This window comes from Buteo buteo, chromosome 11 (assembly GCF_964188355.1).
Source record: "Buteo buteo chromosome 11, bButBut1.hap1.1, whole genome shotgun sequence".
Classification (NCBI taxonomy): domain Eukaryota; kingdom Metazoa; phylum Chordata; class Aves; order Accipitriformes; family Accipitridae; genus Buteo; species Buteo buteo.
The window spans coordinates 891,411-905,922 of record NC_134181.1 but is presented as its reverse complement, the minus strand read 5'-3'; the positions used below and the strand labels follow the sequence as shown (position 1 = coordinate 905,922).

General features: G+C 37.6%; 1 protein-coding gene across 1 annotated transcript in view; it reads left to right on the top strand.

The window, feature by feature from the left end:
• The window catches only part of ZFHX3 (zinc finger homeobox 3), a 665,716-nt gene that overhangs the window by 205,178 nt on the left and 446,026 nt on the right, over positions 1-14,512 (top strand). Inside the window, exon 4 of the mRNA XM_075039729.1 lies at positions 13,589-13,693. The gene's annotated coding sequence lies outside the window, so the exon portion shown is untranslated. The remainder of the gene's footprint in view (positions 1-13,588; positions 13,694-14,512) is intronic.

Sequence of the window (14,512 nt, the reverse complement as noted above, 5' to 3'; positions counted from 1 at the left end):
CTCTCCTTTCTGAATAGGGGCATGAGTGTGTGGTTTCACTAGCACTGTGAAAGGAAGTAAAAAAGCTTGTTGGTTAGAGATGTCCAATTGTTGCTTTTGCATATTCACATTACTTTCTGACCATCAGCTCTTCTCCAGAGGTTTTTTCCCCTGTTGAATTCCGAGGTCAGTCAGGAGGATCTGATGTGGTTCAAACCACAAAGCCCTGCAAAATCTTCCTGCTGAACACTGGCTCCAACGAGAAGCGCCAGCATGCTTACTTTCAGGCGTTGTCTTGCAGGTTCTGAAGCAGAATGGCATTTGATGACAGAGTAGAATGAAGATGCAAGATGACCACTAAAACATTTCTTATCATCTTCAAGAGTGTCTGGGCTGGACCCATGTGAGACAGCATACCACCAGGGCAGAGCCATTACTCATTCATGGTGTGCTTCGTACCTTACATGTAGTACTCCTAACAAAGTTTTTTGGTGTGCATAATTTTCCATCATGCATGGAGAATAACAAACATATTCAGAGGTATTCTACAGCTGCATTTTCCCTTCTGACTAATCCCCAAAGAGATGAAATTCAGATTGTCTAAATGTCCAAACATTCACCACTCCTGTGGTGGAGAGATTTTTGTTGGAAATGGAAATATAAAATTATTGCTCTGCTCTGTCCTTCTTGGTGCTGTACATTCCCCATCACAATAACACATTCTGATTTGCTAATAGTAGGAATCCTTTAAAATTGTGTAAGCTTTGTGTTTTATTGGATCCTTAAGTTAGGAAATAATGTACTGGTGATCTTTTTCAGTCTACCTGTCCCGATCTGGTCTGGTTTTGTTTGTTCATTTAAAAGTATAGTCTAACATCTTCCATGAATCCCCCCGAGATCCTTAAATCTCTCTGTTGCATGAAGCAATTGGGTTAGACAGAGGCAGTCAATGACACTTTCTTACTTATTATTAATTTGTTACAGGCAAAATTCCATCTCTCTTTTTTTATTATGTTTGTGGTACTATGGACTTCCCTTTTTTCCTCTTCACTGCCCCCCAAAAGCTCACTTCAGCAATATGAAGTGAACCATGCTTCAAGTGTTATTAAGTAATATTCCTTATTACAAAAAGAACAGGGCTCCTTTTAATGAGTGCTTTAATGCTACCAGTTCATGTCACTATCTAGGGAGCCCCTTTTCTTTTGTTCATAATGAGGAACACCTCATTTGCACTGTCCCTAGATTTATGGAAGGACAGGAAAAAAACTTCAATTTATTACATCTTAAATGAACTGCTCCCAAAGCAAAAACAAAGAGGGTAGTAAACTGGTGCCTCTGCACTATATAGTTTGATTTTTATTGAGCTGTATAGTGATGTTCTGCCTCACCTAAGAAGGGTGAGCATGGGCTATAATTACCTCTTGTGAACCCCATTTTCTGATAACCTCACTGGCCTCTGCCTCTTCAGGATGTTGAATCTGTCAGTTATGGTATTTTATTTGTTCTTACTGATGGAGCTGTATATGGTTAGAAGCAATGAAGCTCATTTGATATCTCATTTACTTGAAAAAATGGGGCATGCTCCCTGAATTTGAAACAGAAAAAACATTCCAGTTCTGTGAATTTTATCCTACTGTACTTCAGAAATGCTTTGTTAATTCTCTCTCCTTATGTTCATCCTAACCTTCCTTTGCTTCATCTGTACTATCAGTTCACTTCTTTGGCAGATGTTCTTGCATACAGTAAGTGAACTAAAAAGAAAACAGGTTTTAATTGATGAAATCCCAGTTTTAGAAAAAAAGGCTTTAAGGTCAAAGTCTTTCTTTGTAAAGTGAATAGAGACAGGCAATAATAGCTGTGTTCTTGGTATGAGATTAAATTCACTGTCTCATGTGGAAGATGAATTGACATAATGGTGTTATTCCTTGCTTTTCTGACTTAGGAAAAAAACGTACTAATTCCTTAAAGTTTTAATATTATTTAACTTCTTTACAGGAGTGTTTTGGATAAACATAACAGTGTCTTTGGTGTGATAAATTTAAAATGAAATTTAAGGTGTAAGAAGAAGGTTTTATGAAGGTGGGGGTTTTTTTTGGTTTGGTTTTGTTTCTTTTAACTTTGGCTTACATATACTTCCTTGCATTCAGAAATGTGGAGTCACCTAAAATGTATTTTTCAGCTAGATAGTAGCAATCTAGAACTTTCTGTCTAACCTATGGCAAAAAGCAGAAATCAATAATAAATGATCTGGTGTCTTCCTGGTTTTGCTCTTTGTATGAATCTGTTTTATCTGTAGTTCAAAGGTTATAGAAATTATAGTAGACAAATTCCAGCTACAAATAATACTTCTAGCATTTTGCATGAAGTCTTAAAACCTTTTTATTTATTTCCTTTTCTGCAAGAGTCAAATAAGAGGCTTTTACATACCAAGTCAAGGTTTTTTTAGACTTAAACTTCAGAATATTTTCAATATCTGCAACATTATCTTTTGAATAATAATTACCTCTTATATTAAATTATAAGACAGCAGGATTCAGGATTAGATCTCTGCATATTATTCTAGTGAAGGAAATTATGACAGGGGTCATTTTTTAGAATTATGTAGGAGGGTAAAAGGTCCCAGGCAGCATTAGAAGGGAAGGCGTTTATAATTAAATTGTAATTTAGGCCTATGATTTATAGTTTTCTCAATGAAAAATTTGGTGCTGTAGAGAGATCCTAGGAGGAACTTTAGTGAGATACAACTTAATGAAATAATAAAAAGAAAAATGATTCTGGAATAGACTGTATTATAGCGATACCCGTTAGCATGCTACAGTGTAGCTAATGTTCTGTCAGTATTTCCCTTATAAACTCCGTTTTCCAGGGCTTTATATCCAGGCAGTAAAAGTTTGTTTTAGGCTGAAACATGGCATATAAGGTATGAGATCAAGAGAATTTTCATAATATATATATATATTTTTAAATCATTTAGCTCATTAAAACTTACGGAAGTATTCTAAAACATACAAGTTGTCAGTTCAAGACAAAGACCGCTGCTTCTCTTTTTGTTGTTATTGTTCACAAGTTGCAAGAAAACTGTAAGCCTTGTTTTTCTTCGTAATTTGTGAAGTCATTAAAGTATGTGTGGTAGAAATCTGCTCTGAAATAGCACCCAGTTATACAGAAATAGTACATTTCTATCTAATGTGCAGAGTGTTTTTGAGTTTCTTAGTGTTATTCTGTAGAGCAGACAGTCGTAGGAATTGAAGAAGGAGCATTTTTATAGTTATTTTTACTAATTAAAAGGCTAAACTCCTCCCTACCATGATGAAGAACTATTCTACTGGCAGGAAAACATTAATACAGAAAGGTTAAATGACTTGCCAAAGGCAATTGAGGCAGTCAGTGACTGATCTGACAATAGAAGCCATCTCTGACCTGATATCCTCTGGCAGTAAAACTCTGTTGAACTAGTTTATACAGATGGCTAACAGCTCATAGGTGGTTTAAAGCCACCTTTCAGGTTGGGAAGAGCTAATTTTCATAAAAAATTACTTTATGAAAGGAATGTAGGTTCAGACATTGCCTTTTAAACACAATTTGCCTGTGCAAATTCAGCAGTTGTTCCTATGAATTGCTTATTCACTGGCCCAAGTTATAATAAAATACTTTTTTTTTTTTTCTGCAATTACTTGAATTTTGTATAGTCACAGAAAGTCAACAGTCAAGTTTAGTGTGTGGGTTTGAAGATGACCACCTGGATTTTACTACACTCAGATTAAGGCACTCTTATCAAGCCTTCTGATACTTGAATTTTTTTGTACTGACTTAGACTGCAAATAAGAACCTGATGAAAGTAAATGTACTTAAGCACCCTCTGAAATAAATAAAACTATTGAAATTGTGTCTAATTGAAATCACAGAAAGATGTGAAGGAGTATGCAACTTAAAAATACGCTGTATGGAACTTAAAAATACATGGTGACTTTCTCCAACATCACCATATAAAAGGATAAAAGGAATTAATAAAGGTAACCCTATTCCATTGGATGGGAAAATAACAATAAATTAAAAGGATAAATAATATATTTGCATTTTTTTCCATGTTACCCAGCTGAAATCATTCCGTTTTAGCCATGTTCAACTAGCATGGCTTAAGCTTCCTGTACTGCAGATGCTAATTTGTAAACTGAAGTTATAATTGTTAAACATCAGAGGTTTTTTGTACTCAAATAGCTTCCAAAGAAGTGTTATGTCACAGACAGCAGGGCATATAGAGGAGGACAGGAAGAAAAATATTATGATGCGTGGCAAACATTTCCTTGGAAGTTAAAGAGGGAAGAATAGAAAGATACTGAATTAGCGAAATTCTCTCGTCTTCCCTCTAACAGGGTTGCTGAGGATTCAGAAACTCGCTACGGGTATTAGAATGGACTACACGATGGAAAAAGTGTGTTAGTTTGGTGGAAACAGAAAAGCTGAGAGGATTGAACAGAAAGCAGTGCTGGAGATAGGAAGTAACTACTTTTGTAAAGATTGATACTATCTGTATTTTAAATGTTAACTTGAAAATGATCCAAATATGCATTTATTTAACAAAGCCCACAGATTATTCCCAAAATATCCAAATTTAATGAGAAAACAATAAGCTTTTTAAAGACTGTGTGTTCAGTGTGTAATGAGTATTTAGGAATGTTAACAAACAATGTATGTCTTGGGGAAAAAAAAATCTTTCCTTAATAGCACAAATTATTCTCTGGCTTCTGTGTAAATAACAGATACTTTAGAATTTATCTAGTTAAAGAAGTTGTATCACAGGCTCTAGGATTTTCATAGGAAATAGTTTATTGTGTCAAATTAAAATAAAATCCAGGATAGCTTTTTCTTTTCTTTTTTCCAAGCTAACCTGAAAAGGAAAAGATTAAGACTGATACTTGAAAAAAGAGGTATTTAACCTTAAACAAGGAAGAAAAAAATGGTGTATTTACAGAAAAAAAAGAATTTCCTGTAATTTTCTGAACGTTGCTTGCAGTAAGTGTTGATTTTTGGAAACATTTGTTTGAAATCTAGGCTTTCTTCTCTGTAACTCCTTTCCCTCTCCTTGATCCAGCGGAGAAATCACAAGTGCCTGTGTTTGACTTATCCTTTTGTTTGGCAAGGCGCTGTGATCGTATACCTCATTTAGCATCTTCACATCGTTCTTGGATGAAGAAGCAGCAGCCTTTGTTTAGAAAGAAAGTCTCTTTGATAATTAGAAGTAGCGAGGGATGTAACAAAACCCCAAGAGGACGCGTCACGAAGTGCGAACGCATCTTTTCTTTCAGCCGAGTGCCATTTCCCACATGGTAAAAACCCCTGGGCGAGGCCGCGACCGGCGGCCGGCCGAGCGTCGCCCGTCTCCCCTCAGCGAGCTGCGGTGCGGCCGCCATCGGCCCTGTGGCAGGCCGCGGGCCCTGACAGGCCCTGGGCTATCACCGTGCCCTGCCCTGGGCGCCTCAGCCAGAGACTGATCCCCTTCGTTTTTATTTTGGCTCCCTTAGCTTACGCCACCGAATGAGGCCATTTTGATGCCAGCTTTACCCCCCGCCCCGTTTTCCTGTGGCCCCCAGCCATGACTTTAGTTCAAGGCTCACGTACGTGCAGCGCTTTGCTCGCAGGTGAGTCTCCGCGCCGTCGTGGGCCTTGGCTGGGTCCCCAGCTCCTCTGACTGGGGGGGCTGGCCTGGCTCCCTCAGAGCCCCCAGGAGGAATGTTAGGTGGGCATGGGGGACAAAGGGCCGCAGAGGAGCAGTCCCGGGGTGGGGGGGAGAGGCAAATGGCTCCCTGGGGCTCTGAGGGTGTTTGGGAGCGGGGGCGGGAGGGGGGGCTGCTGCAGGGCCCACACTCCAGACTGCCCCTGGTCACCTCATGGAGAACTTGATTAATATCAGCATCAAAAGTATTTAGACCCAATCTGTTCACAGAGAAAGTCGTAGGGGTGATTCAGTTTTATAAAGAAGGGGTTTACTGCTGTGGAGGGCTCCTGCGATGTGAGTGGTAGAAACTGAAATTAATATAGCGCACAGGAGTGTGGACTCTGTGAGTAAAGCAGATAAATGGCTCTTTAAAAAATAGGATTTTTTTTTTCTGCCTCTGCAAGAAAACTGCTGACGTGGTGCTGGTCAAGTCACTTAACCCTCGTGCAGATGCTGCGAACTGCGCCCACTCCGCAGTCTGGGTGCTCAGCTTTGATGTGTGGTGTTTGGTCTGCAGAAGTGGTGAAAAATCACAGCTGCAATGGGAACTAGTAAAAACTGTTCTAGGAAGGTATTAAATGCTATGAAAAGCTGCACTTCAGAAAAAAAAATCAAGTCGAAGGTGGCTTAGAGTGGATACCCAAAATTAATAGACATATTTGACCTTAATCTGTCTTCCTGGACAAGTTTAATTATGGCAATTTCTTAACTTCAGCTCGAGCTCTTGTTTTAGAAATGTTAGTGTTCTTTTAATGTGTGGGTTTTTTCGTTTTAACATCACTGTTTTCTAAGGAAAAACAAAAATTTCCATCTATGAAAATTTACTGAAGTGGAATAAACCAAGGCTTTGGAGATGCTTAAGATTAATTTCTCTTTCTAAATAAATTATTGTTTCTGAGATGAGCTCAAATTGGGGGTGAGAAGGAGGAAATTAGAAATACTGTTTCAAGAGCCAAATTCGAAAGGGAATCTTTTTTGGAACAGTGTTGTTCCCTTTGTGATCACAGTCTGTCCTGTCAGGAATCTTTCAGTGTAAAACATTGGGTATGATCTGGTGATTAAAAACTGATGATGCACATGTTGATTTCCACCAACTTGACTCCTTGCATTTTATTAGCCTTTATTATTTGTCTTATATAACTTAAAGATGTAAAGGTTGTAATATCTCTGTGTGATTTGAAATATAAATATTTGAAAATATAAAATGTGCTAAACCAGTCATATGTATGTATTAGTAGTACATCCTAATATGTGTTATTATTAGCAGTAGTAATTCAGAAAAAAAGAAGCTTTATTAGTTACTTTCCTTAGTCAAACTCCATTTACCTTATCTGTCTAACCTGTTGCTGTTGGTGCCTAGTTTGATGGCAGCAGCTTTCTTTTCTGTGCCTCAGTCATGCCAGCAGCATTGTGAAGGAGTTTTATTCTGCCCCTGAAGAGCTCCAGACACTACAACCTGCAAAATTGTACAGAACTAATGACTGATAGGAATAAAGGCTTTAGGTCAACTGCGGTTTTTCTTAGTTGATGATAAGAAGAAATGCTTGATGTGCTTTTGCTGTCCCTCCTTTGAAAACGAAAGGGAGGTGCTAGATTTCCAGAGGAGTTAACTTCAAGAAGTCCACTTGCTGTATAAAAATGCATTTCTGATTTCCTGGAAGTTTGGAAGGCAAGATTTGTAAAGAGATGTTGTATCTCTTATATGACATACATGATTTTACTATGTTTTAGTCTTTCCCTCTTTAAAAGAGAAAAACAAAATTTTAGACACAACCAGCAATTTTATATCTCTGTTTTTCATAAATTTGATGTCATTTACTCACATGAAATAATTTCAAGTTTGCTATTAAAAGAAACCACCAGTGCCTTAGATTGAAGGCTCTGAAGAAAGTAGTTATGAGACCTGCTGATGGCGTAGAAAAACTCCTTGGTTATATATATATAAAAAAATTAAACTGTTTTCTTCTTTCTATAGGGCTAGTTTTGTGAGTAGGATTCTAACAGAGCAGGAGAACTCATTGCTTGAGTGCACTTACTTTAGTTCCACATCTTATCCAACTCTAGGAACTTGAACTTGTCATTATCAGACACAGAAGGTCAATGCATTAGCCATGGTACTAGCTCTTTCATGTGGCCTTTCTGAAAAGGAAAAAACCAGCTTTTAATCTTAGCTTTTATAAAATACTGTGTGTACTGGGATACATCCTAACTTGTCATTTTCTCGTCTGTTTTAGTGCTGGGGGATATCTGGAGATGCTTTATGATGCCACACAGATACACACGTCTGCAAAAGGCCTAATCTGAAGTGAATCTTCTATAAATAATAAACAACAAATAGATTCCTTTTAGTTATATTAGCCCCAAAATAGGTCATGTACATTTGTTTTAAATGCAAACTTAACAATAAAGTAAATTCCCTAGGTGGAGAATTTGATGTGTTTGTGCAAATTTTCTGGACACAGTACAAAAAAAGCCAACACCTATATTTTATCATTTAAAATATTTATACATTGTCTCTTAAAGTCCTGCGTTTGAAATACTGTTTATAATAAACTCCCTACTAGAGAACTAATAGTCACAGTATAAATACTTGCCATTTGTTACTTAAACACAAAGTAATCTTTATTAACTTTTTGCATAGAAACTTAATGTTTTCCATTGTTACTGGAAAGGTTGTCACCTTTGTCAGTTTCCTGCCTCCAAATAATGTTATTTTTCAATATCTATGCTAATTTGTGGTGTCCTCTTCTTTAAGTCAAAACAAAATGGTATTGAATTATCCAACTGGCTAGGCATGTATGCAAGATGCATCTCTGTCTCAGAATAACTTTCTAACAGATTGTACCTAGTTCTCAGACTTAGGTGGTTCAGTGTGCAAATATATTAATAGTAAAATGATAGCCTAGACTAGAGTAAATTGGTATGTTTAGTATGTCAGTACTTAAGCTAAAATAAAAGAAGGAATTCACTAAAAAGGAGGAGCAACAAGAAGAAAATCTAAATGCATGTATTTTCTGTAAAATAGCAGTCTTACACCTCAGGGGAGCAGGCTTTTTCAGCTGATGGTCCACGGGGTCTTGTGGTTCCATGGGCTGCTTCTCAGGAAAGGTGATTAAGGAAAGCAAGCCTTGTGTCAGTAGGCTTTCACTCTCTAAGCTGTGTGCCTCCACTGGAAATATTAATATGGTTTTCAAATAAAAAAAAGGCTGAAAGACTGCCTAGGCAATCCTTTTAATGCTCCCCCTGAATATAAGAACTAATATGTTAAATTCTGTGAGTAACTACAATATAAAGGAAGGTATATCTGAGAAATAGGTAATTTATTGTGGTTGTTTGGAATTAAAATGGCTATGACACCTATTGTAATTTTCATACTATTTCTGCCTAACATAATGGTGTTTGGATTTTAATTGGAGTCTTTGAGTGTTACTATAATACAAATAATACGTATAGGATGTCTCACAGTAGCATTAGACAAAGGTAAAATGCTAAAAATTGTAGTGCCACATTTTCCAGCTTGTGTTCTTCTGTGGAGCTAGCTAGAATCTTAAGTTCTGTTTGTCACCCATTGTAATATACATAATTTCTTCGTCCCTATTCATTTTCATCCCTGAGATGCATTGTAAAAGTGTAAATCCATCACTAGATAATTTTCAGTTCCATTATTTACAAAAATGAATAGTTAAGCAAGTCATTGTTATTAGTGGGATGCTATTGTTGTTTCACAGAGATAGGGACTGCCAAGGTCTTGAATGATGTACACTTGAATGTTCTTTCAAGATACTTGTACCTGTTTCATTTGGGAGGAGTTTCACTCATGTAAAATCAAACAGAAACAATTTTAGTAGCCCCTGAAAAGAGAAGAAGGGAAAATGGATATTAATGAACTGTTTAATATTCTGCTATGGAAGAGATGCAGTGATTTTGCTGTTGACACTTTTGCATGGAATTAAAGAGATCTGGTGGTTGTTTTACTCGTCAGTCTTTGTTCCTGAAAGACTTTTCAGTGTCATCAGATTTGGTTTTGTAACCTAAAAGATATTTTACAGACATGCAGACAAGAAAAAAATGCTTCTTTTTCATGAAATTCATTGGTATTCAGAACATGGTCCTTTGATGAATTAGAAATTTTGGCTAAAGCTTTAATGAGATTTTTATTTCCTGAACTTCTGTTGGAAAATGTGTAGGCTCCATGATTCACAATTCTGAATAAGTTTGGGTGTTTTGTTTTGTTGTTTGTTTTTTTTTTTTTTTTCCCCCAAGAAAATTTCTGGCTCATTGTTTATGACTCAATATTTTATTGATTTGTGAGTTGAGAAGTTCACAATGAAGGTGGAAGTTTAGAGCTATAGATCTTTACTGCATGGTCTGCATTGACATGCTTGCTTGCTACATTCAGGTAAGCATTCGCAATTCAAGGTTACACAGACAATACTGTGGCAGAAATAATACAGATAGCTGCAGAATTGCTGTTGTAGATGCACCATTACATTAGATGTCTGCTGTTTTATTAGTGCTTATTTGTTAACACCAAATCTTGTTTGCACCTGTCCATATACTAATACCTACAGTGAAGCAGTGTTGGAGGGAGAGGGGCAAGGCAGGGATCCTGGAAGCCTAGGCTCGCAGACTGCTGTGTGAATTGTTGATATTGTGGTGTTCTTTGGGTGTACTTATTTTGTGAAGCACAGTGGCATTGGTAGTAGAGCCTTTACCTCTTTGATGTAGGAGAACCTGGGGAGCCTCTAACAGAGGTATCTACAGAAATGGTTGTCTCCTTTTTTCTCACTCTTACCTTTTTTAATTATGCAGTATTAGTCAGTACATGTAAGTTCCCTTTAAGTTTTCAGCTAATGATACTGTAATGTCAGTGGGTTGTATCTGAGACTGGTACTTTCAAGAAACTGTGCTGTGAATGTAGACAAGCAGATTTACATACTTGCTGCATAAATGTAACTAGATAACCATTTGTATTTATTTCATGTTTAGTAAAATCTTTCATCATGTGGCTGGTTGTTTCATTGCACATGGACAAGTAATTTGGGAAGCTTTCCACAAGCTGTCATTGAATGGTCTTAGATTTTATAACCTTTCTTGTGTTCCTGTGCTATGCTACTCACAAAAATTCTCATAACTCAGAAGCATTTGATTCATATGACTTACCACATTCTGATAACTTACATGTGTTTCAGTGTGTTAAAAGTAATAGGAATATTCAAGTATATCATTGTAGCTTGTCTTTAATTTACTTAAAATCAAAGTTTTTCAGGGTCACAATGCTTACAGAAATACTTTGGTGTTGACTGAAAAGAAGGGTGTATGAGTATATAATCTTAGCAGTTACTGAAAATTTTTGAAAGAACAATTCAGTAGCAATAAGCCTTTTTTTTTTTTTTTTTTTTTTTTTGCTGCAGAGCCAGCAAATAGATAATGAACTTCAGGCAGTGTTATGTATCTTTGTATTTAACTGTGAGTGTTAATAGTATGGGGCATTATCTAGTAGTTTTCCTCATTATATCTAAGGAATTATTTTTGAAGGTATTTTCCACATCATTATAGTGATACAGCTGTTGATGTGGAGGAATGTTCTTGATCAATATTCATTTTAATACACATTAATGAGTGGAAAATTGAATAGTGGTTCACACTCCTGAAGGTATTCTTCTCTTCAGGTACACAGCTGGAGGGTGGCATTGCTTGAGGCACTATTGGTTGCACTGGGTACTGTTGCGGGTGGTGATAAGCCACGCTAAAGTCAGGTGTTCCCACTAAGTGGAACTACAGTGTGCTTATCCTCCATCACATTCATTTGTTTTTCTAATCCAGATATATCTTATTCAAAATCACTATCCTAGATTTTCTACTTTTCCCGATTCGTTTCCCTTTGCTTCCTGGATCTTGTATCTAGCTCCATAGAGACTACCCCTTGACTTTCCAGTCTTGCCTTCCATAGTTAGGTTTTTTCCTGTCTTCTTTTCCCTCTACCACTTTTGGGGATTAGATTTTCACTTAAGCTGTGGGTGCCTAATCTATTTAGACTTCTCTGATCCTTTATCATGTTGAGTTTTGGTTTGTTTGTATTTTAAGACTCATTTTCTGTTGTGTGCAGCTCCGTGCCCTGTTTTTGTGTTGGTATCTGCCTGGTGGAAATGCCTCTCGTTATAAGTGACCTCCTTCTCCTACTATATTTTTCTCGCTTTCAGTTCAGGATATCAGAGAAGAATAACAATGTTTTTTACAGCTAAGGTCAGAGGAGTAGGGAAATTCTAGGCATCTAGCCCAGCGCAGAGAGCTCCTCACTCTGGAGCAGCATGCTATTATGTCAGTTGCAAATGATGTCACTTTTCACTGTTAGAAATAATGTCAGATATTAATTGAGATTGTAATCTAATATAGTTCAATGTTTGGAGATGACAAGATATGTTTGGACTGTTTAAAATTGCGGTACCATCTTATCTTGCAAACCCTGCAATCTGTTCTCAACTTTTTGAAAAGGAAATATAATGTATCTGCTTACTGCTTGAAGCTTCTTTTCGTCTGCAAAGTCTTTTCCAGAGAGAAGAAATTTACTGACTGGATATTTCAATTCTTATTAATGTCTGTATATTTTTAATTTTTGAGCCCAGAAATCTGAGCAATCTGTGAAAACTGTCCGTGTATCCCTATTCTGTCTATTTGACACGGGCAATTTTAATATATGACAGATGTTTGAAAGGTAAAACACTTTTTTTTGGTGATTAGTTTTGCCCTGATTGGCAGATTTAAAAATAAAACTAAAATATTGTTTTGACACACAACAGGAGGAGAGTCATATAATCTATATTTAGTGCCTCTTTCATATGGTTTATAATGATTGACTCTTGGGCCTTATCTTTCTGAAAATGTCAACTGGTGCTTTCTTCAAAAGTGTTCTTACGTCTGCAGCTTTTGTTACAATGTGGTTCATGTTTTTCAATCTCTGTATCAGAGTATTAAGGAGTAGAAAGAAGGGGTCTGTTTGTTTGGTAGCTTTCCATTGTTTTTTCCATGCAGAAATATTGATTACAGAAGTAAGTTGGGCTGATTTGGCTTTTATACGAGGGCAGGAACACAAGATGTTTGGAGACCAGCACTCTGTACGGCCATCCCCGCAGTGCCTTTTGAGCGTAAACTCAAAACTATGGCGAGCACAAACCCACCTTGTGTTCATAATCCAATCTGAGTTGAGTTTGGCTTTGGTCATACGAAGGGAGGGGAAACTTGAGCCTGCAAGGCTGAAGTCAGCCCCTCAGGTCCTGTTAGACTGCCTGGCTGTGACCATGGTGCTGCTTCCCCAGTCAGGTCTGCTGTCCCGTGTCGCAGATTGCCTTGTAGCGATGTCACCCTCCTGCCATTGAGCAGAACAGGTCACTGGGCTCTACCCTACAGCCTGGGGAATTCCTGTGCCAGACAGCCATGCGGCGGCTGGAGACAGCGGAGCTGCTGGCTCCGACTGTGCTGCAATGCCGGCGCTTGCCCACCACGTCCCCCAGGCAGTAGCTGGGTGCTGGGGGAAGGGGAAGGGGGACGGCCTGCTTGGCGTGCATTCGGTCAAGTGGGGGACCAGGCTGTGCAGGGAGGCGTAGGAGGTGACAGTAGGTTAATGCTGTCTGCATACAAGATTATCGTTGTCCCCAAATTCTGATCTTGTATCAGAACACAACATTTGAGATGCCAGTATTAGCACGATACCAAAATATGCTACTGTGGAGCCAAACTAGTGCTATTGCAACCTCCCTCGTAACTTACCTTTACTTTTAGATTAGAAAGGAAGACCATAGGAGCATTTTTTTTTCAGTCAAACGGACAAGAAAAAACTCTAGTTGTTCACATCCAACCCCTGCTAAATTTGTGTTTTTCATTTATTTGTGTTAGCTACTTTCTGGATTTATCCTGAAGGAAAAGTGGAATTACTGAATTAATGCCCAGGAAGTGAGTATCCTGTGTTACATACTCCAGGCCAGAAGTCCTTCATATATGGTGAGAAAACTTCTTCCTTTGTATTTCCAAGCTGAGTTCCAAGTGCAAGTATCTAGTATTATTTAAATGAGTTTTTTGTAAAAGCTGTCCATTTTTCAGCTTTCAGTCTAATGCAGTCTGAAAGTGTGTGAATTGTGGCCACGGTGTGAGTTTAAGGCTTTGGCACATAGGTTAGTGAATTATGTATTTTCAGAACATAGATCTGTGTTTGAGCATTTAAAGACCGTACCAACAATAATAACTTTAGCAATAATGATAATCACAATTTTTTCTGGGGCAGTTGCAGCAGTAAGTGATCTGCCTGTGTTAATAGCCACAGAATACGTACATGATCTCTGCCTGAATATGCATTTTTTCAGGGAGAAGCTTTGTTCCAGACTCTTATACTGTCCTGGGAGAGTAATTTCTGAAAATACGATATAAATGCAAATCTGTGTTTAAAAATACTGAAACAACTGCGTATACTAGCTGGCTGCTTGCTACGGTATATTGTTTCCTCAGTAAGTTTGCTGATGATGTAGACAGTGTAATTTTATTTTGATGTATTTAAATATAGTATGCATTATTACTTATGACAATATAAGATTTTTTTTCTTCATTATCTAGCACTGAGTATGTTTTGCTTCTCTGTCATCAGTGCTATGGTGGTCTACTTGCACAGTTGAATTTTGGCCAAAATAACTTGAATTGGAGGGGTGGGAAGTGGGAAAGAAGGCTTCTCTTCACTTTGTGCTAATAGTATAGACAGGTTTGTGGAATCACTGCAGCAAGTTTTAAATGATGTATGAAATGAAAAATTCCTGTCTGATGCACAGAGAG